The sequence below is a fragment of the Moschus berezovskii genome, chromosome 7 (assembly GCF_049115385.1).
Source record: "Moschus berezovskii isolate FMDL1 chromosome 7, NW_MosBer_1.0, whole genome shotgun sequence".
In the NCBI taxonomy this organism is placed as follows: Eukaryota; Metazoa; Chordata; class Mammalia; order Artiodactyla; family Moschidae; genus Moschus; species Moschus berezovskii.
In genome coordinates, this window is record NC_142466.1 from 13,079,427 (window position 1) to 13,105,665 (window position 26,239).

Sequence of the window (26,239 nt, forward strand, 5' to 3'; positions counted from 1 at the left end):
AAATTTTTTTTAATTAAAAATTTGGAAGAAAAGTTAGAAATCTAATACGTATGACCCAGGCTTCCCTGGTGGTTCAGTGGTAAAGAATTCACCTGCTGATGCAGGAGCCACAGGAGATGCAGGTTTGATCCCTGGGTCAGATCCCCTGAAGAAGGAAATGGCAACCCAGTCCAGTATTCATTCTTGCCTGGGAACTCCAGTGGACAGAAGAGCCTGGAAGGCTACAGTCTATGAGGCTGCAAAAGAACTAGATGCAACTCAGTGACTGAACAACAAAAACAGCAACAATAATAACATATTACTCAGAGCTGGAGACAACAATGATCCAAGATAGAGTAGCTGGAAACCAAGAGAGAGTAAAAAGGCATATTCATAACAAAAAGCAAATTCTTAAATGTTAAGGGTACTCCACGGTAAAGGAAACCATCGTGAAGTCAGCAGATGAGCAATAGATTAGGGAAAAGATTTGCAAACTGTATGGCAGACAAATGTCTATTTATAACATACACAGAGCTCATGAAAATTGATAAGAAGTATGGGATTAGCATATAATCTACTCAATAGAAAAATCAGTAAAAATATAAATAGGCAATCCATCCAACACAAGTGTGAATCACTAAATAGGCATGTGAAAATGCTAAAATTACTTCCCAATTGGAAAATGCAAATCAGAGTATCAAGGAAACACTATATTGTATCAATAAGATTGGGAAACAAATACAAGGAATGGTAATACCAATTGTTGATGATAAAGGCAAACTTGTATTTCTTACATTTCGGTACAAAAGTATTTACTATTGTTATTTCATCTGTTCTTTCTCACTCCATTTCTAGGTTGAAAGCTTTATGAAGACTAGGATTTTTGTATTATACATTGTTAAATCTAAATTACCAAAACAGTGGCTGGCATGGAATAAGTGCTTAATAAAACATTTTTTGAACAAATAAGATATTAAATATTACCAAACTTTTAGAAAGAAATCTTTCAAGTTCTAGTAAAATGAAAAAATATATATACCTTTCAGTTTACAATCCCTCTTCCAAGAATCTCACAGTGTATATAGGAATGTATAAGATACACATGCTTTATTGCAGCAATAGTTGGAGCAACAAAAACCAGAACATAAAAAACTTTGTAACGGCTCACTGACTGTAAAGCTGGACTTTAAAAGTCTCTAAAATATGATACATCTATTAAAAAGAATATGCTAGATCTTTCCCAGCAAGGCTAGGAGGAATTTCTACAACATATTGTTAGATGAGAAAGGCAGAATGCAACGAAGCGGGTGAGGTTTGCCCATATTCGGAAAAACAAAAGAATGAGACAAGAAACCCCTGTATAGGGTTAGGGTTAGGTTTGGGGGGATAAACACCAAGATGTCTACTTTGGTTATTGGCGGGGAGGTAGAGACAGAAAAGGAGGTAGAACACCCCCACCTCCAACCTCCAACAGAAAGAAAAAGCAAATTTTAAAAAATGTGTGTGTGGGCGTGTGTAGGAGTGTTGATGCAAAGTAGGGCTCCAAAAAGATATTTCCTAAAATGTTAATATTGTTTATCTCAAATAATAGGGCCTCATGTGACTTTTTAACTGCTTTCTTATGATTTTATATATTCCTTGAATTCTTTAACAGCAAGCATAACTTATTGGTACAAGTAGAAAAATGAAAAGAGATGTGAATGACTTGCTCAACACCAGATAGGGTATAGAACCCGGACCAGGGTCAGCCCCAGCACTGGGGAACAACTCCCTGGGTCTCAGGCTTTTCCTCCTTCTTCCAGCCTCCTGGCTCAACGAAGGGTCAGCGAGCAGCAGCTTCTAGAATTTCCCCTACATGGACATCTGGTTCTGTGCCTGCCCAAATGACCAACCCTGTCTGGTCAACCCTATTGCCACCAGTTTGAAACTTTCTGTGCAAATCTTTCTGTCCACTTAAACAACAGAACTGAACATCCACATAACTTGACAGGAAGTATCAGTACAATTCCTCCGATTAAATCACGACTACTTACACTTTCTTGTCCTTCAGCTCCTTAGCAATGTGTATGCAGATGGTTTTCCATGGGTTTTCTAAACACGTAGGTTCTCTAGGGTCCCTCCACCCCAGGGGCTCTGACTGGAGCCCGAGTTAATCAGGAGGGCATGTGATGAGCAGCGTCCTGTCCCGTGCTCGGGCTGTCACCCTGCTGTGATATTTTAGCAGTTTCAGGCTGGGTGGAGCCAGGAAACGCAGGGTCCGTGCAGAAGCCCTGGGCAACATGTGCAGGTCCCAGGAGCTTCAGGGGGCTTTGCTGCACTTGGAGGATACTGGCCTCCTTCCAGTGGTGAAGGACGGATGGGAGAAGGGTATGTGTGTGTGAGAGAGCGCACACATGTGCACCTGTGTGCGTGCACATGACAGCAACCGTGTGTATGCTATGAGTGTATGTGTAGTGCAGAGAGGGTGGGGAAGGCTGGGGAGGCGGCCCATGCTTGTTTATTTGGACTAGGTTAGGCCCCCATGCAGACCTTGACAGGAGCAGGGAGATCAATGTGGGCCCCAGGGGAGACGCTTGCAGCCTGAAGCACAGCCTCAACCTTAGAACCTTTTATTTACAGTTGCCAGCATTTCACAGGTTGAAAGGACTTGATAGATGTGATTTACTGGATATTCATGTAGCATCCATAGGGTTTCTCAGGTGCCGCTAGTGGTAAAGAACCCGCCTGCCAATGCAGGAGACGTAGAGATGCGGGTTCAGTCCCTGGGTTGGGAAGATCCCCTGGAGAAGGGCGTGGCAACCCACTCTAGTATTCTTGCCTGGAGAATCCCGCGGATAGAGGAGCCTGGCGGGCTACAGTCCACAGGGTGGCATAGAGTTGGACACAACTGAAGTGACTTAGCACAGCGCATAGGGTGGCTACAGTTACTCTCATTTCACAGCTGAGATGGCGTGGCCAGGTGACGTGCTAAGATCACACTGAAGGTGACAGAGTCAGGCGCCCGAGGGGGTTCTCAGCCTATCCTGCCCCCGACCTCGCTGCCCAAAGAGGGTGCATGGGTGCCTTGCCTGGGCTCTATCACCAGGGCTCACAGCTCGAGTTCTGACACCTCATCGTCATCTCTGTGGGGACTGCACCTGCCTCTGACGCCCTCCAGCCCAGAGGAAAAGCCTTCCGAGAGCTGATGGAGAGGGGAGGTGCGGAATTCCAGGGAGAGCCTGGCGCAGCAGTCTCCCTCCTCCCTGGTCCAGGGGAAGTGGGTGGTCCAAGCAAGAGACCAATTGGCTGTGTGAACTTGGGCAAATCATCTCATCTAGACTCAGTCTCCTCATCTATAAAATGGGGAAGTATGAAACTATTCCTCATTTTCATATATAAAGACTTTTTGAACAAACACACTCAAAGATGAATGCCAAAAAAGCCAAACAATAGGCTTTCCTGTTTGGGGCCGAGGAGGCAGTGGTTTCTGCAGAATTAAGCCAGGCTGCAATGCCCTTTTCTGCTCGCATTGCCCTGTCTGTGCGCTCCCTTCATCCTCGTCCTGGCATGGTGGAACACCATTTTTCATTTTTTAGCATGTTTTTAAATAAATACTGATAACCTGTCAATTATGTCTTGCCTATTTGGAAAAACTTGGTCTGTTTTTAGCCTTTCACAGATGTCTTTTAATTAGGCACTCACCCACAATTACAGGTGTAATTCCAATGACTATTTGTCCTTTTGTGTAAAGTTAGGGGAAAAGGCACCAAAACATGGAAACAGTTGTGCAAACACTATTACTCAGGTGAAAGTGCTGATCCGGACAAGACGGAATTGTTGGCATGCAGGTGGCAGTTCATTCATCAGCTGACGTGCTCAAGTCCAAATGAATATATGGAAAATGTTTGGGGAATGTTGACGCACAATGTGCAGCTACCTAGGTTTTATGAAGGTCAAGGACCCAGGGCCTGCGTGTAAGTCATAAGGTTGTTATGCAGACCAAACCAGATGAAAGAACCAGAGCACACAGGGCATAAATAGAGCCTAACTGGAAGATGAACTGGGCAACAGAGGAGGGCTTCACGGTGCTCTGAGCTGGCCTGGGATCCCCTGAAGTCCCTAACCTTTCCTCCTGGGTTGAGGGCCCCGGCGGTCAGAGGGGACAGAGGCCAGCGTGAATGGCAGGTCACCACATGGCCCCCGAAGTGCTGATGGCTCTGAGTCCCTCCAACTGCACTGGCTGCTCCAGAAGCAGGTTATTTGAGAGGCAGGAGGGGGATGTAGTGGGAAAATATCTTCTATTACATGAAGTCAATCCTGGAATGCACATGGTGGCAAGATAGAAGAATCAGTTTGACGCTGGTTTACTTTTTTAATTTTTAAAAATTGAGGTACACTTAAAGTACAACGTGTGGCTCTGGTTTACTCTTTTAAAGAGCAGGTACAGGGACTTCCCTGGCAGCCCAGTGGGTAAAACTCTGCCTCCAAAGCAGGGGACCCGGGTTCAACCCCTAGTTGGGGAACTAAGATCCCGCATGCCTTGCAACAAAAAGATTTGTTAAATAGCAGGTACTCTCAGGTGTTAAGTGGCCTTCCTGTGCCAGATACTGAGCCAGCCACCCCACGAACACTGTCATGTTTGAGAGAGACCACAGAGCACGGAAGACAAGAATGCAGAGGTCTGAACTCCAGTCTTGCTCTGCTCAGCCTCTGTATCCTTGGGGAAGTTGCTTAACATTGCTGTAAGGATTATATGAGTTATCTCATGCTACTGGCACATCTTAGAACAGTGCATGGCCCATAAAGTAAGTGTTTAATAAATACTTCACTATTACTCCACATATACAAATAACTACCAATCACAGTTTCTTTAGTAACTGTGAAACGGGCAGCACCACCTTCTTTCTACAGATAAGACGGACTTGAGACTTGAAGCCTAGTTGAGCTAGTGAGCTGTGGGGACAGCCTTCCACCTACCTCTGACTGGTTCCTAAGTCTGGTATGTGGAAATTTTGTTGTGTTCTTGGCCAAAATCTCAACTCTGTGACTTCCCCTGACAGACGTGAGGGGGCCACTTCAAGGTGGAACAGGTGAGCCTCTGAGCAGAGCCACGGCTCGTTTTGGACACTGGCTGCCCAAAACGATGAGACACCAGCCTCCCATTGGTGAGTTCCTTGCATCCTTATGGAGTGTTTGCCAACTTGACATCAGCACCGAAATGGTCAACACCGAAATCAGATTGATTATATCCTTTGCAGCCAAAGATGGAGAAGCTCTATACAGTTAGCAAAAACAAGACCAGGAGCTGACTGTGGCTCAGATCATGAACTCCTTATTGCCAAATTCAGACTTAAATTGAAGAAAGTAGGGAAAACCACTAGACCATTCAGATATGGCCTAAATCAAATCCCTTACGATTATACAGTGGAAGTGAGAAATAGATTTAAGGGACTAGATCAGATAGACAGAGTGCCTGATGAACAATGGACGGAGGTTTGTGATATTGTACAGGAGACAGGGATCAAGACCATCCCCATGGAAAAGAAATGCAAAAAAGCAAAATGGCTGTCTGGGGAGGCCTTACAAATAGCTGTGAAATGAAGAGAAGCGAAAAGCAAAGGAGAAAAGGAAAGATATAAGCATCTGAATGCAGAGTTCCAAAGAATAGCAAGGAGAGATAAGAGAGCCTTCCTCACCCATCAATGCAAAGAAATAGAGGAAAACAACAGAATAAGAAAGACACTCTTGAAGAGATCTCTTCAAGAAAATTAGAGATACCAAGGGAACATCTCATGCAAAGATGGGCTCGATAAAGGACAGAAGTGCTTTATGGACCTAACAGAAGCAGAAGATATTAAGAAGAGAATACTGTATTCTGGCAAGAATACACAGAAGAACTGTACAAAAAAGATCTTCACGACCAAGATAATCACGATGGTGTAATCACTCACCTAGAGCCAGACATCTTGGAATGTGAAGTCAAGTGGGCCTTAGAAAGCATCACTACGAACAAAGCTAGTGGAGGTGATGGAATTCCAGTTGAGCTATTTCAAATCCTGAAAGATGATGCTGTGAAAGTGCTGCACTCAATATGCCAGCAAATTTGGAAAACTCAGCAGTGGCCACAGGACTGGAAAAGGTCAGTCTTCATTCCAATCCCAAAGAAAGGCAATGCCAAAGAATGCTCGAACTACAGCACAATTGCACTCATCTCACACGCTAGTAAAGTCATGCTCAAAATTCTCCAAGCCAGGCTTCAGCAATACGTGAACTGTGAACTTCCAGATGTTCAAGCAGGTTTTAGAAGAGGCAGAGGAACCAGAGATCAAATTGCCAACATCCACTGGATCATAGAAAAAGCAAGAGAGTTCCAGAAAAACATCTATTTCTGCTTCATTGACTATGCCAAAGCCTTTGACTGTGTGGATCACAATAAGCTGTGGAACATTCTGAAAGAGATGGGGATACCAGACCACCTGACCTACCTCTTGAGAAACCTATATGCAGGTCAGGAAGCAACAGTTAGAACTGGACATGGAACAACAGACTGGTTCCAAATAGGAAAAGGAGTATGTCAAGGCTATATATTGTCACCTTGCTTAAACTTATATGCAGAGTACATCATGAGGAACGCTGGGCTGGAAGAAGCACAAGCTGGAATCAAGATTGCTGGGAGAAATACCAATAACCTCAGATATGCAGATGATACCACCCTTATGGCAGAAAGTGAAGAGGAACTAAAAAGCCTCTTGATGAAAGTGAAAGAGGAGAGTGAAAAAGTTGGCTTGAAGCTCAACATTCAGAAAACAAAGATCATGGCATCTGGTCCCATCACTTCATGGGAAATGGATGGGGAAACAGTGTCAGACTTTATTTTTGGGGGCTCCAAAATCACTGAAGATGCTGACTGCAGCCATGAAATTAAAAGATGCTTACTCCTTGGAAGGAAAGTTATGACCAACCTAGATAGTATATTAAAAAGCAGAGACATTACTTTGCCAACCAAGGTCCGTCTAGTCAAGGCTATTGTTTTACCAGTGGTCATGTATGGATGTGAGAGTTGGACTGTGAAGAAAGCTGAGTGCCGAAGAATCGATGCTTTTGAACTGTGGTGTTGGAGAAGACTCTTGAGAGTCCCTTGGACTGCAGGGAGATCCAACCAGTCCATTCTAAAGGAGATCAATCCTGGGTGTTCATTGAAAGGACTGATGCTAAAGCTGAAACTCCAATATTTTGGCCACCTCATGCGAAGAGTTGACTCACTGGAAAAGGCTCTGATGCTGGGAGGGATTGGGGGCAGGAGGAGAAGGGGATGACAGAGAATGAGATGGCTGGATGGCATCACCAACTCAATGGACATGAGTCTGAGTGAACTCCGGCAGTTGGTGATGGACAAGGAGGCCTCGAGTGCTGTGATTCATGGGACCGCAAAGAGTCGGACACGACTGAGCGACTGAACTGAACTGAACTGAACTGAAGCATTCCAAGTCCTGCCCCTCTCCATGAATCCTCTGGTGCAATGCCCATTTCCTAGATGAGAAGAATACAGTGATGGACTTATGACTCTGATCTAAAAAGAGGCCAAAGAGCTTAAACTGAACAACTTTTTTCGAGTCTCATGTTCAGGATAACTCAACCTGAATGAAGGTACTTCACCTGTGCATATCATTCCCTCCACTTGTCACAAGTGTTCTAACAGTCTGGCTCTTAGAAACTATATTCTTGTGTTCACTCAGTCACAGTCAACTGCGCACTGTGTCAGGCACAGCGAAGACACAGATATGAAAAAAGGAGGATGTCTGTTCTTGAGGGAAGATAAGACGAGAGACGCACAGTCAAGTCACAGTAAGCGGGGTACGCAGATGACGTGCAGAAGAGAGGACTTGTGAGCGGAGCAAGAAGAAATCACTGCCACCTGTGAGAAAACATTGCTGCTGCTGCTGCTGAGTCGCTTCAGTCGTGTCCAACTCTGTGCGACCCCATAGACGGCAGCCCATCAGGCTCCCCCGTCCCTGCTATTCCCCAGGCAAGAACAGTGGAGAGGGTTGCCATTTCCTTCTCCAATGCATGAAAGTGGAAAGTGAAAGTGAAGTCGCTCAGTCGTGTCTGACTCTTAGCGACCCCATGGACGGCAGCCCACCAGGCTCCTCCGTCCATGGGATTTTCCAAGCGAGAGTGCTGGAGTGGGGTGCCATTGCCTTCTCCTGTGAGAAAACACTAGAAAACATCGAAACTGTTTTGAACAAAAAAATTCAAAATATAAAACATGAGTGTAATGAACACCTCTATACACATCTCCCAGATTCACCAATTATCTTTAGATACTATTATTATTACGTATTGTATTTTTTCCTTTTTTGGCCACACTGCCCAGTATGTGGGATCTTAGTTTCCCAACCAAGAATCAACCACACCCCTTGCCCTGGACGCATGGAGCAATAACCACGGGACCACCAGGGAAGGCCTAGAAATTATTTTCTTGATGGAAATACTTTAAGTATTTTAAGACAAATCATTTTATAAAGGATTTAAACTTTAAATTGAAATGAAACTCATGGCTTGAAATGTGCTGTGTCACCTCCATACTCTGCATGCATCTCTAAAACATGGAGACATATTTCTCACATAATCAAAATGCCGTTATCACACATAACAACAGGAGCAGTAATTCTATGGTTTTATCTAACATCCAATCTATAGTCAGTTTCCCCCAGTTGTCTCAAAAATGGCCTCCTGATGTTGGCTTGTCCTATTCAGGATGCAGACAAGCTTCACACATTATATGGGATGGCTGAGTTTCTTGGGTCTCCTTTACTGGAGTGGCCTCCCACCGCCGCCCACCCTAGCCCCTGCTTGGGTTTTTTCATGCCATTGATCTGTCGGATCCAGATTGGTGGTCCTGTGGAACGTCCTGCTTTCTGGAGTCTGCTTCCTCATAACGGCTCACAACGTGCTCCTCTATCACCCGTGTCTCATTGTTGTTCAGTCACCCAGTCGTGTCCGACTCTGCGACCCCACGGACTGCAGCACACCAGACCCCTCTGTCTCTCATCATCTCCCGAAGTTTGCCCAAGTTCATGTCCATTGAGTCGATGATGCCATCCAGCCATCTCGTTCTCTTCTCCTCCGGCCCTCAATCTCTCACAGCATCAGGAACTTTTCCAATGAGTCAGCTGCTCACACCAGAAGACCAAAATACTGGCATTTCAACTTCAGCATCAGTCCTTCCAATAAGTATTCGGGGTTGACTTCCCGTAAGATTGACTGGTTTAATCTCTCTGCTGTCCAAGGGACTCTCAGGAGTCTCCTCCATCACCACAGTTCAAAAGCATCAATTCTTCGGCTCTCCGCCTTCTTTATGGTCTAGCTCTCACAAGTGTACGTGACCACTGGGAAGACCATAGCCTTGACCATATGGAGCTTTGATGGCAGAGTAATATCTCTGCTTTTCAACACACTGTCTAGGTTTGTCATACCTTTCCTGTCAAGAAACAAACGTCTTCTGATTTCATGACTGCAGTCGCCATCCATAGTGATTTTAGAGCCCAAGAAGAGAAAATCTGTCACTACTTTCACCTCCTCCCCTCTATTTGCTGTGAGTTAATGGGGCTGGATGCCATGATCTTAATTTCTCCATATTTAATTTTAAGCCAGCTCTTTCACTCTCCTCCTTTACTCATCAAGAGGCTCTTTCGTCCCTCGTCGTCTTTTGCCGTTAGAGTGGTATCATCCACATGTCTGAGGCTGTTGGTGTTTCTCGTACACAGAACTAACTCTGCAGGATTCACTACACTCAGGTTCACCTTTTTCTGATAGGGATGCCTAATAGGAATGACATGTGCTTCACGTCATGTGGCGGCTCATCTGTCAGGAGGCTCAAATATCCAGCTGCACCACTTCAGAGATGCTAAGATAGATCTGGGTTCAGGTGATGCCAGCCTGATCCTTTCATTGAAAAGCTCCTTATCAACATTTTCAGCTAATGGTTCCACAAGAGGTCACTGAATACTGATGCTTTAATTCCAGCATTCCTTTCACATTTGTTAGTTGGGAGTTGAGAGAGTAAAGGATGAGAATGAGAACATCAGAAAAAAATGCCATGCATAATTCCACCAGGATTAAGTAGTATCCACATATAGAGAAATAGTGCTTTCCCGAAGACATGGAGACAAAAACCTTGTTCAGAAAACAGGTTTTCTATTGGCTAGATTGTAGAGCATGTGATGGGATCAGTCAAGAAACCACAGTGAATCCCCTGTGCAGTATTTTCAATACTAGTGGAATATCTGCCCAGTGCTATCACAGGACCCACTGTTAGAGCTTAACTCCTGCCGGGGTATGTCAGGGCTGCTGGGCAAGCTGGAGGTGGACTTGGACTTGTGTGTGCCCTTGGCCAAAGTGGCTGCCAACTTAGGCTCAGTGGTGAGTAGACACACATGTGGTTATTTCAATTTTGTAAACTGAAAATGTTTCCACAGTGGAAATTCACTCCCCACAATGATAAATTTGATGGAAACTGTTTTCAGGTGGTGAAACGTTTGAGGGTGCTGAGCAAAACTTCAGGAAGGAAGACAGCATTTCTGTGAAAATGTGTTAAAATACAGATGCAAGCTTACTGTGTCACCTACATTTGATTCTGCTGACACAGCGAAGCTTGAAATTTGTTAGGCAAATTATGTGTAAAAATGGCACCAGGATAATATTTAAATTCTTGTGATAATTACTAGCTTGCGAATAAAATTCTTTTATTTGGAGACACCATATACACGTCTATTTAAAAAACCACAGTAGTGATAAGTAAAACATGCTGCCCATATGTCAAAATGAAAACAACTACTGGTATATTCGGTATTGATGGGACTGTGGACTTTAATCTACTTTTGTTTCTTTTTTTTTGCATTGTTTTTATTACAAAATTAAATCATGAATTCACTACTTCCTAATGGAGTCAGCTATGATTTCTTAGCATAGTAGTTGCTTAACTTGCATTATCACAGATGGGAGTTTGCAGATTCCTGAGTTCCAGCCCCAGCAGTTCTGACATGGAGGTCCAGCCTGGGGCCAAGTGTCTGCATTTTTAATTAGCTCCCAGATAATGCTGATGCAGACAAGTTCACCTACCCCACTTCATGAAGACTCTTTCTTTTATTTGGCTGCACTTCCAGAGTATTACTTGCAAAAGGGATTAAAAGATGGCCTTGCAGACCTTCACAGTGAAGTCGCTCAGTCATGTCCAACTTGTTGCGACCCCAGGGACTGCAGCCTGCCAGGCTCCTCTGTCCATGGGATTTTCCAGGCAAGAATACTGGAGTGGGTTGCCGTTTCCTTCTCCAGGGGATCTTCCCAACCCAGGGATCAAACCCGGGTCTCCCGGTTTGCAGGCAGACCTTCACTTGAGTCCCTCATAACTTGACATACAAAACAGAAAGAGACTCACAGACTTAGAGAATGAACACATGTTTTCTGGAGGAAAGGATGAGAGGGAAGGGATAATTAGAGAGTTTGGATGGACATATACACACTGATGTATTCAAAACGGATAACCTACCAGAACCTGCTGTATAGCACAGGGAGCTCTGCTCAGTGTTATGTGACAGTCTGGATGAGAGAGGGGTTTGGGGTAGAATGGATACATGTGTATGTTTGGCTGAGGCCCTTCACTGTTCACCTGAAGCTATGACATTGTTTGTTAACTTGCTACACCCCAACACAAAAGTTCTAAAAAATAAATAAAATCAGAAAAGAGACTCTCATAAATAATGCTTATAGTTTTCCTGCTGCTGCTGCTGCTGCTAAGTCACTTCAGTCGTGTTCGACTCTGTGTGACCCCATAGACGGAAACTCACCAGGCTCTCCCGTCCCTGGGATTCTCCAGGCAAGAACACTGGAGTGGGTTGCCATTTCCTTCTCCAGTGTGTGAAAGTGAAAAGTGAAAGTGAAGTCGCTCAGTCGTGTCCGACCCTTAGCGACCCTACAGACTGCAGCCTACCAGGCTCCTCCATCTATGGGTTTTCTAGGCGACAGTACTGGAGTGGCTTGCCATTGCCTTCTCCGATAGTTTTCCTGCTACTGATCCTCTTATCTTGAAAAAAAACAATTTTTGTCCTCCATACACATATTCCTTCCATATTGATATATTTCTATATAGTTTTTGGACATGGGGGAAATAACTTTCCTTTCTACAACAACAGCCAGCATGACTCTGATATTTGCCAATTGGCGAAGCATTTTCACATGTAGATCTCAGGAGCCTCAGAACAACCCTGTGAGCAGACTCCTCACCTTCATCCTCCGGAGGCTGAAGACAAGGGGACGAAGCAGAAGAAACTGCACAGGGATTTGAGTCTCGTCTCTGACGTGAAGCCGTGTTTTCTCACACTGAGGCGCACAGCTGTGTTCCCAAACGCACGTCTGTTCACAGCCTGAATTTCTTTCTCATTATCCATCGTTGGTCCTCGAGAGCCTCCTCTCCAATGTTTATTAAGCACAACTCAGAAGTGGAATTGGTAAACAGAAAGGAGACTTGTGCAGAGAAGCACCTCCACAGGTTTCAGGGGGTGGTGGGGACATTTGGACTGAAAAAGCTGGCTCTATTTTATGCTTGCAAACAGGAATTTGGGAAAGGTAAAGACAGCAAAAAAGAAAGGAAAAAAAAAAAGGTGTTCAGTTGAGTCGCTCAGGACCCCATGAATCACAGCACGCCAGGCCTCCCTGTCCAGCACCAACTCCCGGAGTTCAGTCAAACCCATGTCCACAGAGTTGGTGATGCCATCCAGCCATCCCATTCTCTGTCGTCCCCTTCTCCTCCTGCCCCCAACCTTTCCCAGCATCAGAGTCTTTTCCAGTGAGTCAACTCATTGCATGAGGTGGCCAAAGTATTGCAGTTTCAGCTTTAGCATCAGTCCTTCCAGTGAACACCCAGGATTGATCTCCTTTAGAATGGACTGGTTGGATCTCCTTGCAGTACAAGGGACTCTCAAGAGTCTTCTCCAGCACCACAGTTCAAAAGCATCAATTCTTCGGCACTCAGCTTTCTTCACAGTCCAACTCTCACATCCATACATGACCACGGGAAAAACCATAGCCTTGACTAGACGGACCTTGGTTGGCAAAGTAACGTCTCTGCTTTTTAATATACTATCTAGGTTGGTCATAACTTTCCTTCCAAGGAGTAAGCGTCTTTTAACTTCATGGCTGCAATCAGCATCTGCAGTGATTTTGGAGCCCCCCAAAATAAAGTCTGACACTGTTTCCACTGTTTTTCCATCTATTTTCCATGAAGTGATGGGACCAGATGCCATGATCTTTGTTTTCTGAATGTTGAGCTTCAAGCCAACCTTCTCACTCTCCTCTTTCACTTTCATCAAGAGGCTTTTGACTTCCTCTTCACTTTCTGCCATAAGGGTGGTGTCATCTGCATATCGGAGGTTATTGATATTTCTCCCGGCAGTCTTGATTCCAGCTTATGCTTCTTCTAGCCCAGCGTTCCTCATGATGTACTCTGCATAGAAGTTAAATAAGCAGGATGACAATATACAGCCTTGCCGTACTCCTTTTCCTATTTGGAACCAGTCTGTTGTTCCATGTCCACTTCCAACTGTTGCTTCCTGACCTGGATACAGGTTTCTCAAGAGGCAGGTCAGGTGGTCTGGTATTCCCATCTCTTTCAGAATTTTCCACTGTTTATTGTGATCCACACAGTCAAAGGCTTTGGCATAGTCAATGAAGCAGAAATAGCTGTTTTTCTGGAACTCTCTTGCTTTCTCCATGATCCAGCGGATGTTGGCAATTTGATCTCTGGTGCCTCTGCCTTTTCTAAAACCTGCTTGAACATCTGGGAGTTCACAGTTCACATATTGCTGAAGCCTGGCTTGGAGAATTTTGAGCATGACTTTACTAGCGTGTGAGATGAATGCAATTGTGCTGTAGTTTGAGCATTCTTTGGCATTGCCTTTCTTTGGGATTGGAATGAAGACTGACCTTTTCCAGTCCTGTGGCCACTGCTGAGTTTTCCACATTTGCTGGCATATTAAGTGCAACACTTTCACAGCATCATCTTTCAGGCTTTGAAACAGCTTAACTGGATTTCCATCACCTGCACTAGCCTTGTTCATAGTGATGCTTTCTAAGGCCCTCTTGACTTCACATTCCAGGATATCTGGCTCTAGGTGAGTGATCACGCCATCGTGAGTATCTGGATCGTGAAGATCTTTTTTGTACAGTTCTCTGTGTATTCTTGCCACCTCTTCTTAATGTCTTCTGCTTCTGTTAGGTCCATACCATTTCTGTCCTTTATCGAGCCCACATGTGCATGAGATGCTCCCTTGGCATCTCTGATTCTCTTGACGAGCTCTTCAGTCTCCCGCATCCTGCGTTTCCCTCTCCTCTCTGCACTGACGGGTGAGGAAGCTTTCTGACCTCTCCTTGCTGTTCTCTGGAACTCTGCATTCACTTATTGTAATTATCTGTAATAATCGACAGATACGGATTGACAGGCACAGAAATCTAAAGTTAACGTATAAAAGCTCTCTGTCGCAGGGTTTGCCCATCAAATGGGAGAGTGAATACTAACAGAGTGCCTGTGTCCCTTCCTGCTCAAAGCCAGTCACGCTGCCATGGGCTTTACAGATAGTGCGTCTAGTATGGACAGTAGACACACTCCTTCCCATTTTATGGACAAAGAAACAGGCTCACTGACGTCTAAAGACTTGACTAAGACCATACAGGGAGTCACAGACTGATATTTAAAGATCAGTCCTATAGCTTCGAAATCTAGCTGATTCTACTCTGTTCCAAAGTATGTGAAGTAATGAAAATAAGGCACCGAGGTGACACCTGTGAAAAGCATGAAACTGATTAGAAAAGTAAGTAATAAGTGACAAACAAGTAAAAGTAGATTGTGGTGGGATTTCAGAACAAGATGAGGACTTTGGAAATTGTAGACACAGCAATAGAAAAAGAAACTAAAGCGAAGCACTTTAAATAAAAAAAGAAATAAACGTGGGAAAAGAGTAAGCATGGTGACCTGTGAGACAGTACTATGTGGTCAGAAACATGCCATTGGATTATCAGAAAAGGGACAGAAGAGAAAAAAATTGGAAGAAGTGAAAGATGGAAATTCCAAATTTGATGAAAACTAGAAACTCAAGGATTCGAGAAAGTCACTCAACCTCATGGATGAAGAAAACCACATCAAGTTATATCATGATCAAATTGCTGAAAATTGGCGATAAAGAATCCTAAAAACTGCTAAAAAGATACATTATACTTTTAGAAAACATCGTAGGAGAAAATCTTTGTGATTTTGACAGGCAAAAAATCTTTTAGAACATGAAAGCATGAACTATGAAAGGAAAATTTGATATATCAGAGTTTTTCAAAATTAAGAATGTCTGCACTTTAAAAGACGCCATTAAGGAAATGAAGAGGTAAACCACAGACTGGGCAAATTATCTGAAAAACATGCATCTGATGTGAGAATATATAAATAACTCTTTCAACTCAATAAAAGAAAACAAAAATTCAACTTAAATAGTTGAACAAAGAAGATATTATATGATTGGCAAACAAGCACATGAAAAGGCGCTCAACATTATCAATCATTAGAGAAAACGGTGATTAAAATCACCAAGAGATACCCCGACATACCCGCCAGAATGGCTACTGCTAAAAGACCAACCAAAGCAAATGTTGGGCAGGCTTTGGGGAAACTGCAGCTCTCACACAACGTTGAATGCCGAAGGCAAAGTGAAATCGAACAGAAACTCAGGAAACCAGTTTGGGAGCTGATCTGGATCTATGATCCAGAGATTTCATTTCTAGTTATTTATCAAACAGCAGTGGACACATCTAACACAAAGACTTGTGGGCATACACTCCTAGCAGCTTTACTCATTAGCTCCCACTGGAAACAACACAAAGGTCCATTAACTGATAAGTGGATTTCAAAAATGCAGCTGTAATTGATCACTCTAGCTATATTAACATGGTGAACTTCAAGAGCACCATGCTAAGAGAAAGAAACAAAACACAAAGAATATATACTGTCTTGATTTCATGCACAGCCCTCTTATATCCATGGGGATTTGATTCCAGGAGTCCCCCACATTTGCCAAAATACCTCCTTGTTCTCAAGGTCACAGTCTGCCCTTCATATTTACAGTTTTTGAATTTACAGATTGAACCAATCACAAATGAAAATTTCAATAAAGAAGAGAGGGTACAGGTGGGAGGCAGGTAAGGAAGGGCTTCTGCATCTTTCATAGTAGGAATTGATATAATTAGCCCAGAGATATATTTAAAATCAAAGTATTGGTATTCTTTAAAGTTACAAAGGTGACGAAAAGGAGATTTAAAAATAAAAACTGTTGGCATCCCTTATTTCTGGGGTGATAGAGGGAGGAGTGGGACAGATTTTTATTTTTCACTTTAGACCCTTTGGAGCTTTCCACATTTTAAGAAATAATGTTTATGGATAACTTACATAGTGATAAAATCTAACTCGGCAAATGAATGGGTAGACAAATAAATTAGGAAAATAATAAAAGATCTAACTGACCAAAAACGCCTGGAATACATTATTGTTAGGTGAAAAAGTTTATTGCAGAATACTTTGTATAAAATAATTGTGGAAAAGAAAAAAAGGGGAGTATATAAAATATATTTGCAAATGAAAAAAAAATATCTGAAAGCCCTTTGGTATAAATAAAACTGCCAACAGGGCTGTTTCTGGAGAGTGAAATTCACGACCAAAAAAGACTTTACATTTGTACTTTACATACTTCGGTGCGGTTTGCATTAAACATAGAACGATATGCTTAAATATGTAATACCATTAAATGGTGGTGGTGGTGGTGGTTTAGTCGCTAAGTCGTGTCCGACTCTTGCGACCCCATGGACTGAGCCTGCCAGGCTCCTCTGTCCACGGGATTCTTCAGGCAAGAATACTGGAGTGGGTTGCCATTTCTTTCTCCCAATACCATTAAATATTGTTTTTTAAATGTGAATTTGAAAAAAAAAATGAATTGCCAACTACCCTAAAAAATATGGGACACGTGCCGTGCCCCTGAGCAACATTCTAAAGGATGAAAGGGGTGATGGAATTGTATCCTTTATGGGTTCAGGCCACGCTTGGAGGACCTGGCCGCCTCTGATGAATCACATTAATATACTTTCCTCTTTCCGCACGTAATTTGCTTGCAGTTATGGGAAATTCAGAAAGTAGAGAGGAAGATAAGATTTACTTACAACACCATTATTTAGAGATAACCACTGTTAGTTAACAGTCTGGTATGCCATTTTCCATTGGCATTTTTTTAAAAATGCAAAACTGGGATCATTATCTATGTCCGGTTCTGTGACCTGTTTTTAAGACTGTATCATGCTACCTTTTCCTGTCATTTACCCCCTTTGCCTGCTGCATCACACGCAGGGCTGTGGGGCTCCTTATTGGAAGGCAGTGCCATACTTGCTTTACCCATTCCTCTGCTTCCATGCCCAAGCTACTTCCATTTTTTTAGTATCAGAAATAGTGCTGCAAAGATGTCCTTTGCTCATGTACCCTACCCTTGTTCAAGTCCCCTGTTAATCTTTGTTGAGGTTAAAAAATCCTAGAAGTGGGATTACTGGGCTCAAGAGCATAATATGTTTAAGTCTTCTGATATATATTTTGCCAAATTGTCCTTCAGGTATTTTCACACAGCTGGATATATGTGTTTCCCTGTGCTTTCTCTAGGAAAGGTTATTGTTCTTTTTATACTTACTAAGTTAATTTATTGGATTCATGTCAATGTATGGCAAAACCAACCAATATAATATTGTAAAATAATTAGCCTCCAATAAAAAAGAAAAAAAGAAAAAAAAAATAGGCCAGTCAGCCTCAAACAGCTTCAGTTTCTTCTTCCATCAAACATGGTTAACAATACTGTAACCTATTTTACAAGTTTGCTGCAATATATGTAAAGTGGCCTTTAAATTCTAAAAAAATAAAAAGTTATCTGTTACTTTTTAAACTAATTTTTTTGTTTCGTTGCTGTTGTTCAGTCACTCAGTCATGTCTGACTCTTTGCAACTCCCTGGACTAAGTAATATACACATGTTGAAAATCAGAAAATTAAGGTCTATATAAGGAAAAAAATTAAAAAGACTCAAACTCTCACCATGCATGAAAACACACTATGAACACTTTGGTGATGAATTTCCAGAGCTTTCATATTTGCATATACCCTTAAGAAAATGGAACCAGACTGTTTATGGAGTATAATAACGTGGTTATTTCAGTAAACAGTACAGTGTAAACTATATATACATAAGTATAATTTGGGAACCAATTTATTAATTGCATGCCATCTACAGACAACATTAACTTATTTAATCACTATTGCTCAAATAAGTTATTTTCAACCTTTGATGACGCTAAATAAACCTGGAGTAAGCAGCCTTATAGGATAAATGTGAGTTGTTTGCCCAGTATTTTTAAAGCTATATTTCTGTAAGTGGAATTATGAAGTCAAGGAAGATGCATATTTTTAAGGATCTTGAACTTGATACTAAATTAATTTCTGCAAAGAGGATACTAATTTACATTCTCACAGCAATGAAGAAAGCTCATTCCCCTTGATCTTTGTCACAAGCTTTTGTCAAGTTGCAAACCTTTGCCAATCCTCTAAGTGAAAAGCAACATGGCTTTAATTTACTTTCTATGAACCTTTATCATGTATTTATCAGCTGCTTGTGCTTCTCATGTGATGAATAGGCTGTCCACATTCTCTGCGTATTTTTACGTTGAGGTGTTTATCGTTTTTCCTAATTACATATAGAACTCTTTATATCATAGATATATTTAATTTATACATTAATTTGTCAAATATATTCTAAATACTTTTCTCATTTTGTCTTTTGCTTTTTAATTTTGTTTACAGTATTTACTGTGCACAAAAGATTATCATCTTCATCTTGTCAGTTTACTAATCTTTCTTACCAATCTTTGCTTTTGGTGTTCCCCCTTAGAAATATCTTCCCCAACCTAAGATTATAGATATATACACCTACGTATACATTTATTAACTTTCACTATTAGTTTTTTCACAATATTTTATATGCATAAAAAACTCAGAAACAAATGTAACATCACTAACATCAAACACGCATTAATATTTTGCCGCATTTCCTTCAGTTCTCTTTTTCTTCCTCTCTCTATGTCACCAGTGTTACTAAAGCTTGATCATAATTTTCTCCTTTCTTTGTCTCCAAAGTCGTCATTATATTGAAGTGACTGGGTGTTATTACCACATATGATTTTGCACATTTATGCAATACAAATAAACAGCCACGAGCAATATATACTCTGTATGTTTTGCCAAAAATGGCCTCATAATGCAAGTAATGTTATTGAAACTTATTTTTTTTAACCCAAACTAATTCTTGAGGTTTATTTATTTTACTATACAGATCCCTAATTCTTCTATTTTTAAAAAATCTTATTCCATTAAGTGAATAAACCACATATTATTTGTCCCTTTAATCACTTTTTGCTAAGGAGCAATTGAGTTGTCTCCTCTTTTTCGTGATGACAAGCTCCCTGGTAAGAAGCCCCTGTCTCCCTGCACACGTGTGAGACTGTCTCCAAACAGCATGGCTCCAGGGTACTGTGAGGACCCACAGGGCTAGAGGGTGAGACCCTTCAGTTTGGCTGCGGATTCCCAAAACTGTCTCCAAGGCACCAAGTTGTCCTCCTCCCAGCAATACCCAAGAATTCTCATTTCCCCACATGCTTGCCAAAACCGGTGTTATGAGACATTGCTTTTTACTAATCCGATGGGTAATAATTGGAATCTTTTTGTTATTTGTTTTTTCTTGATTACTTTTGAGATGTTTATTGATTTATGTGGGTTTTCCCCTCTGTGGATGGCTCATTCATATCCTTTGACCATTTAGAAAAATTGCAGTTTTCTTTTTTAGAAAATAACTCATTTATTTTCAGTTATTATTGATTTTTTTTCTACCATGGAAACTATTTACAAATCGATGAAACTTTGCTATGGTCTGTAACCAAGATATGTGCAGAAGGATTTGCTATCACATTTGAAGCAATGCACGTGAAGACAACTGCCAAATTCCTTAGACTGGATAAGAGAAATTTAAAAGGCAAGAGAAGTTCGTGTAACAGATTAATGTACTGATCAACACCATCATGAAAGCAACTTGCCATGGTCTAACTCTCAGAGTTGTTTTTTCCCCTCAGTGCTGTGTAAATAAAAGAAAGATATGCCCTAATCAGAAAAATAAAAGGAATGCATTTATAAGAGGTATAAACTTCCAGTTAAAAAATGAATGTCATCGTGATGCAATGTAAAGCTCATTACTATAATCAATAGTATTTGGATTGCCTATTTTTCAGATTTCCCCCTTCTGTTCAGGCCTTCAGAAGGAAAATTATTCTGCTTCAACACCTAGGAACTATTTCAAGACTCCTGATCCAAACTGTCAAAATGCTTTCCTGTGATAACCCAGTTTGCCAGCAGCTGTGTGGGAGCTGGCCCACCTGGGGCAGCGTGGCCCCCTGACGTGCTCCTGCCTCCCTCATTTCCTGGGAAGAGCCTGTTCTCCCTGACAGAGGCCCGTGAGCACAGGTCCTGGCATGCTATGGGGAGCAGAGACCAGGGATGCACTCTGGAGCTTGCGTGCTGGCTGGCAGAGAGGTGAGCCAAAGGGAGACCAGACAGCGTCTAAGCAGAGAAAATGGCTAGTCACTTCTGAGAAAGGTGAGTTTGTGCAGAGAGCAGAGCCCGTGTGATGGATTTGAAACAGAAGCATGAGGTTATTCAGTGGAGGAAAGACCTCCCGGGTCTGAGTGACCAGAGGCAGCTCCCTGACAATGGAAGGGCAGGGGGATGGCAGGATGGAAGATCCTGGGTTGCGGGGATGAGGGCTCAGCCTGGAGCAGAGTCGGTGGGGAGGATGGGGGAGGTGAGGGAACCGGGCTTCCCTTCAAGAGGCCACATGAACCTCTAGATGGCTTCAAGTGGACCCACTCACCTGACCGAAAGACCACGGCAGCCGCAGGGGGCCTCTCTGAAAGATGCTGGATGAGAGATGGGAGAAGGGGGATGCTGAGGGAGATGGGGAGATGCCAAACAGGGTGACGATGACCTCCAGCTGTGGGAGGGGCTGCGCGTGGAAGGGAAAGAGCCGCCCCATGCTCCTCCTACAGATCAGAACCTCTCACCCTCCTCCACCTGGGGATGTCTGTCCTCGGAATTGGAACCCAGTTCCCAGCAGGGATTCAACAGCTTTGTCTTCAAAAATTGAATGTGCCAAGTAAACACACATGAAAGTGGCTGTTTGATGTCCGAAGCCAAGTTCTGCCAGGAGTACCTGCTCTCTACAGCATTGGCTGGAGCCTGGATCTGAAAGATCGTCTGTGCCTTGTTTAGCATAAAGTGATCCTAGTGCCCGTGTGAAGCCAGAGGGCTGCTCAGTGCAGGGTGCTGGGGGGAAGGCTGCCAGCTTCTGGGCAACTGGGAGAACTGGGATTCAACCATCAGCTGGCTGTGGACACTGTGTCTTCCCCCACCTGCTCCCTGCCTCGGGAACCCCCCCTGTCAAGTGAGTTTTGAGCAGCCGGCATGCATCGCTCTCACTGTCATCAACATCGAAGGGTGCTCAGCTTCCTCCTCTCGGAGGTTACCCTCCTGAACCATGGGCTCAGCGCTGGGCTGCTCTAGAAGCAGCTACAGGAGAAAGGTACCTCTTTGGCTTCCCAGAAGTCACTCTCAGCTGAGGGGGAGGGCCCTGGGCTCAGGATCCAGTTGTGGGACCTTGGGGAATTGCACCTAATCATGTAATGGGGCCGAGAACTCTGACCACAGAGCTGGGGCTGCACCAGCAGTCGGCAGGGTCTCACCACGGTGGGCTCAGCAGCAATGCAGCACGGTCTTCAAGAGCTGGGCAGCTTCCTCCTGCCCCACAAGGCACTGCTCATGCCCAGGAAAAGCTCCCTATCAAATTTGACTCAGCAAGTAGGCGGGGCACAGAGGAGCCAGGCCTATGCTGCAATAGCAGGAGGCTCTGGGAAGCCTGGCGGCATCTGAAAGGTTCACGTCTGCTTGGAAGCTAGGAGGTCCGTGATGCTCACGGGGGAAAAGAGCCAGAGGAGGGGTTGGCAGAGCTCAGAGAAGCAGTTGACTACATCACCAATCATACTGCCACTTGGATTTCTAGTAAACAGCTCAGACTTGAAATGGCCAAAAGGACCCCCTTGTTTTTTCCCCCAAACCCGAGGCCTCAAAGCTTTCCCATCTTGCTAAACAGTGACTCCATCTTGGAGTTTCTCATGCTCTTTCTCCTACTTCCCACAAACAAAAAGTTCTGCGGGCTCAACATGCAGCCAGGATTGGACCACTGTTGCATCTCCAGTCAAAGCCAGGACCTTGCAGTGGCCTCCCAGCTGTTCTTCCGTTGCTCTTCCTGCCCTTCCACCAGCCTGATGTCGGAAGATGCAGGTCAGGCCGTGTCACTGCTCCCCCGATTGCCACCTGACACAACATATGTTTCCAAATGTGTTTGGTGTCCGTCGTCCTGCACAAGAAGAGGCCGTTGTTTTGTCCACGGATGGGACTCAGTGCCTCAGGAAAAGCTCACGGACAGCTCCTCTTCCAACGTGGCATCCATTCTACCATCGACAGAGGCGGCTGACCGTATCGTGAGGTTCCATCCCTGCCACAGCCCTCGAGGCTTCAGGGTTATCACATGCTGTGCCAGGCTGAAAACCTCTTCCTCCTGTCGGTCCATTGCCTTGCTCACTTCCGATCCTGGCCCAGGACTACAGCGCCACCTTTCCCGAGGCAGCAGAAGAGGAGGGATTTTAAATCACAAGGGACTCATTTCAGCCGCTCTCTGCCCCGTGTTAGCTGAACGGCCCTCTCCTCCTCTAGGAGCTGCCATGCGGAGCTCACAGTCGCCCGCGTGGGAAGCCCTTTACAGATGCTACAAGCCAGGTGCTAATGGCAGCCGCCCTATGAAACACACACTCCACCCCTCCCCTATCCACAGGCTCCCCTCCAAAACCATCCCAGAGAACGAATGTCTCCCTCTGGGTGAGCCCATGTCCCTCCTGAAGGCCCAGAAGGAAGGAGTGTTTCTTCCTGCCACTTCCCTGGAATTGGACTGATTCCCAGACCCCTGTCCAAGCCCTAGTAAGGCTTCCGGTGAGCCTCTGAGCTTCCTGAGGTTACAGAGGGTTTATCTAAACTCTGCAAGTCTCAGAAATCAAAACCACAGCCATCGTCCTTCCTTCCTTCTTTTCTTCTCCCCTTCCATTCCTCCCTCCCTTGGCAGTTTCGGAATAAATTTAGTATTTGTCATTTCCTTTCTCAGGGCTTCCTAGGTGGCTCAGTGGCAAAGAATTTGCCTGCCAATGCAGGAGCCTCAGGAGGCAGGTTTGATCCCTGGATTGAGAAGATCCTCTGGAGGAGGAAATGGCAACCCACTGCAGTATTCTTGCCTGGGAAATCCCATGGACAGAGGAGCCTGGCGGGCTGCAGTCCATGGGGTCTCAGAGTCAGACACGACCGAGCGACTGAGCACACATGCACTTCTTTTCTCTCCCACATCCACGCAGTTTTCTGAGTTTAGTTCTTGGGGAAATGGGAGAAGATGGAGAAGTATCAATGCAAGACCGCCTAGGGGATCTGTTTGTCAATTAATGAGCATTTTCTGAGTTGAAAAGCTGCCTTGGGAGGTGAGAACCATAGAGCAGAAACCACCCCTCTGCTGTGCCCCGGGGGAGGGATGGCTCAACCACACAGGTCATGAGAAGCCTTACGGGGCTATGTGGTCTGAGGCCGTCCACTGTGGTGTTTACCAGAAGCTTTTTTCTTGGTTAGTATGACCCAGTGAGAACACAGTTACACCTGCAAGACATAACATGCCAAGGTGCACACGAGCACACTCACCCCCACGCCTTGAAGCAAAGGCTCACACAATATCGATTGTCCCTACTCAAGCAACGCCTTTGAGTATTTTCTATCCTATTCTGTTTCTCAAAAAAAAATTTTTTTTAATTAGGTAAATACACATGACATGAAATTTACCATCTTAATTTTTAAATGTACAGTTCAGTAATGGAACAAATATTCACATTGCTGGGCACCCAACCTCCAGAACTTTTTCATCTTGCAAAATCGAAACTTCATCTCCATTAAAGAAAAACTCCCCATTTCCCCCTCTGCCAGTCCCTGACAACCACTTTTCTACTTTCAGTCTCTATAAATTGACTACTCTGGGGACCGCATAGAAGTGACACCATACTGTACGTGTCCTTCTGGGACTGACATTTCATTTAGCATAATGCCCTCACGGTTCATCCATGTCATGGCATGTGTTCGAATTTCCTTTTTGTTTTAAGGCTGGATAATATTCCATGGCATGTACATGCAACAATTTATCCACTCAACCACGCGGGTATTGTGAATAATGCCACATGAAAACAAGTACAGTATGCAAATATCTCTTTGAGACTGCTTTCTCTTCCCCTCTCAACTCCCTCTCTGCATTTATCACGGCCCACAGATCACCTGTCTTCACTTTTGTGCCCTCAGCCTCATTCCTCTGACTTTGCCATCCCCACCCCCCAAACTGCTGATGCTTCCTTTAAGATTTGGGGGTCCCAGTTCTGGAGCCAAACACACGGAGTCAGCAGCAGACTCCTTGGGGCCTAACGTGTGGACGCACCTCAGGACCCAGGCACACTCTGCCTGGGTTCAATCCAGAGCTGGCAGTGGAGATGAATGTTCTAATAAATTGTGATAGAGTATGAAAATATTCTATCAAGGATACAGCAAATTTTGTGAGGACTTTGCTTCAGTCTTTCTTGAATAATTAATTCCTGTTTTTGGATAGGCAGTCATGCTTTGTTGCCCAGAAAACCTTGAAAGTGAATAATTTAGACTCATCTAGAAGTTGAGGCGAAGGCAAAAAAAGCCAAAAATGCTCTTATGAAAGCAAGTTACTGAATGATTTTGTGTTAAATAAGATGAAATATATAACGCACTTATAAGAGTGCTTCAACACATAGTAAGAACTCAATAAATGTGAGTTATTACTGTTAAACCATGGCACGATAATATATTATTATAAAGTGTTAGTTGCTTGGCCTGCAGTCCACCAGGGTCCTCTGTCCATGAGATTCTCCAGGCAAGAATACTGGAGTGGGTAGCCATTCCCTTCTCCAGGGGATCTTCCTGACTCAGGGACTGAACCCGGGTCTTCTGCATTGAAGAGAAAACACAAATAAAAGAAAATGCCTTCTCACCCACTTCCCCTTAATATTCCACTGTCATAAACGGTAAACAGTTTAATTTTCTAGGGCAACGGTAGAAAGATGCCACTTATATCAGAAGCCAGTGTTATTCCATGAACTGATTATTGATCACTGGCCAAAACTAGAGGGCCAATAAGGCACACTGATCTAACGTTTAATGTTGTATTACATATAAGATGCCCAAGATGAAATTATAATTTATTCTTTTCTGCTGCTGCTGCTGCTAAGTCACTTCAGTCGTGTCCGACTCTGTGTGACCCCATAGACGGAAGCCCACCAGGCTCCCCCGTCCCTGGGATTCTCCAGGCAAGAACACTGGAGTGGGTTGCCATTTCCTTCTCCAATGTGTGAAAGTGAAAAGTGAAAGTGAAGTCGCTCAGTCGTGTCCGACCCTTAGCGACCCCACGGACTGCAGCCTACCAGGCTCCTCCATCCATGGGATTTTCTAGGCAAGAGTACTGGAGTGGCTTGCCATTGCCTTCTCCGTTATTCTACTGCATGATTATTTCCCAAATTTCAGGAAGTCTTTCCCCTTTCAAGGCTGCCAGTTTTCAGTAATAATAATAAGTGGTTAACTTAGCAGAGGTTCTCAGAGGAAGCGAGGAGACTGGAGATTAAGAGAGACTGGAGACTTTTTTGCCTCCAGGTGTGAACGCTTGTGGAGAAGGTGATGGCACCCCACTCTAGTACTCTCGCCTGGAAAATCCCAGGGATGGAGGAGCCTGGTGGGCTGCAGTCCATGAGGTCGTTAAGAGTCGGACACGACTAATGGACTTCACTTTCACTTTTCAGTTTCATGCATTGGAGACGGAAATGGCAACCCACTCCAGTGTTCTTGCCTGGAGAATCCCAGGGACGGGGGAGCCTGGTGGGCTGCCTTCTATAGGGTCGCACAGAGTTGGACACGACTGAAGCGACTTAGCAACAGCAGCAGCATGAATGCTTGAGTTTAAGGAGATT

The 26,239-nt window shown here is 44.0% G+C and overlaps 1 protein-coding gene across 4 annotated transcripts in view; it reads right to left on the minus strand.

The window, feature by feature from the left end:
* The window catches only part of BLK (BLK proto-oncogene, Src family tyrosine kinase), a 57,690-nt gene that overhangs the window by 21,340 nt on the left and 10,111 nt on the right, over window positions 1-26,239 (minus strand). The window contains exon 1 of one of the 4 annotated variants that reach the window (XM_055427831.2): window positions 2,013-2,163. The exons of 2 other annotated variants lie outside the window; for them this stretch is intronic. The gene's annotated coding sequence lies outside the window, so the exon portion shown is untranslated. Of the gene's footprint in view, window positions 1-92; window positions 141-2,012; window positions 2,164-26,239 lie in introns of those variants that run through there. One more of the 4 variants, XM_088837817.1, reaches the window with a different exon arrangement.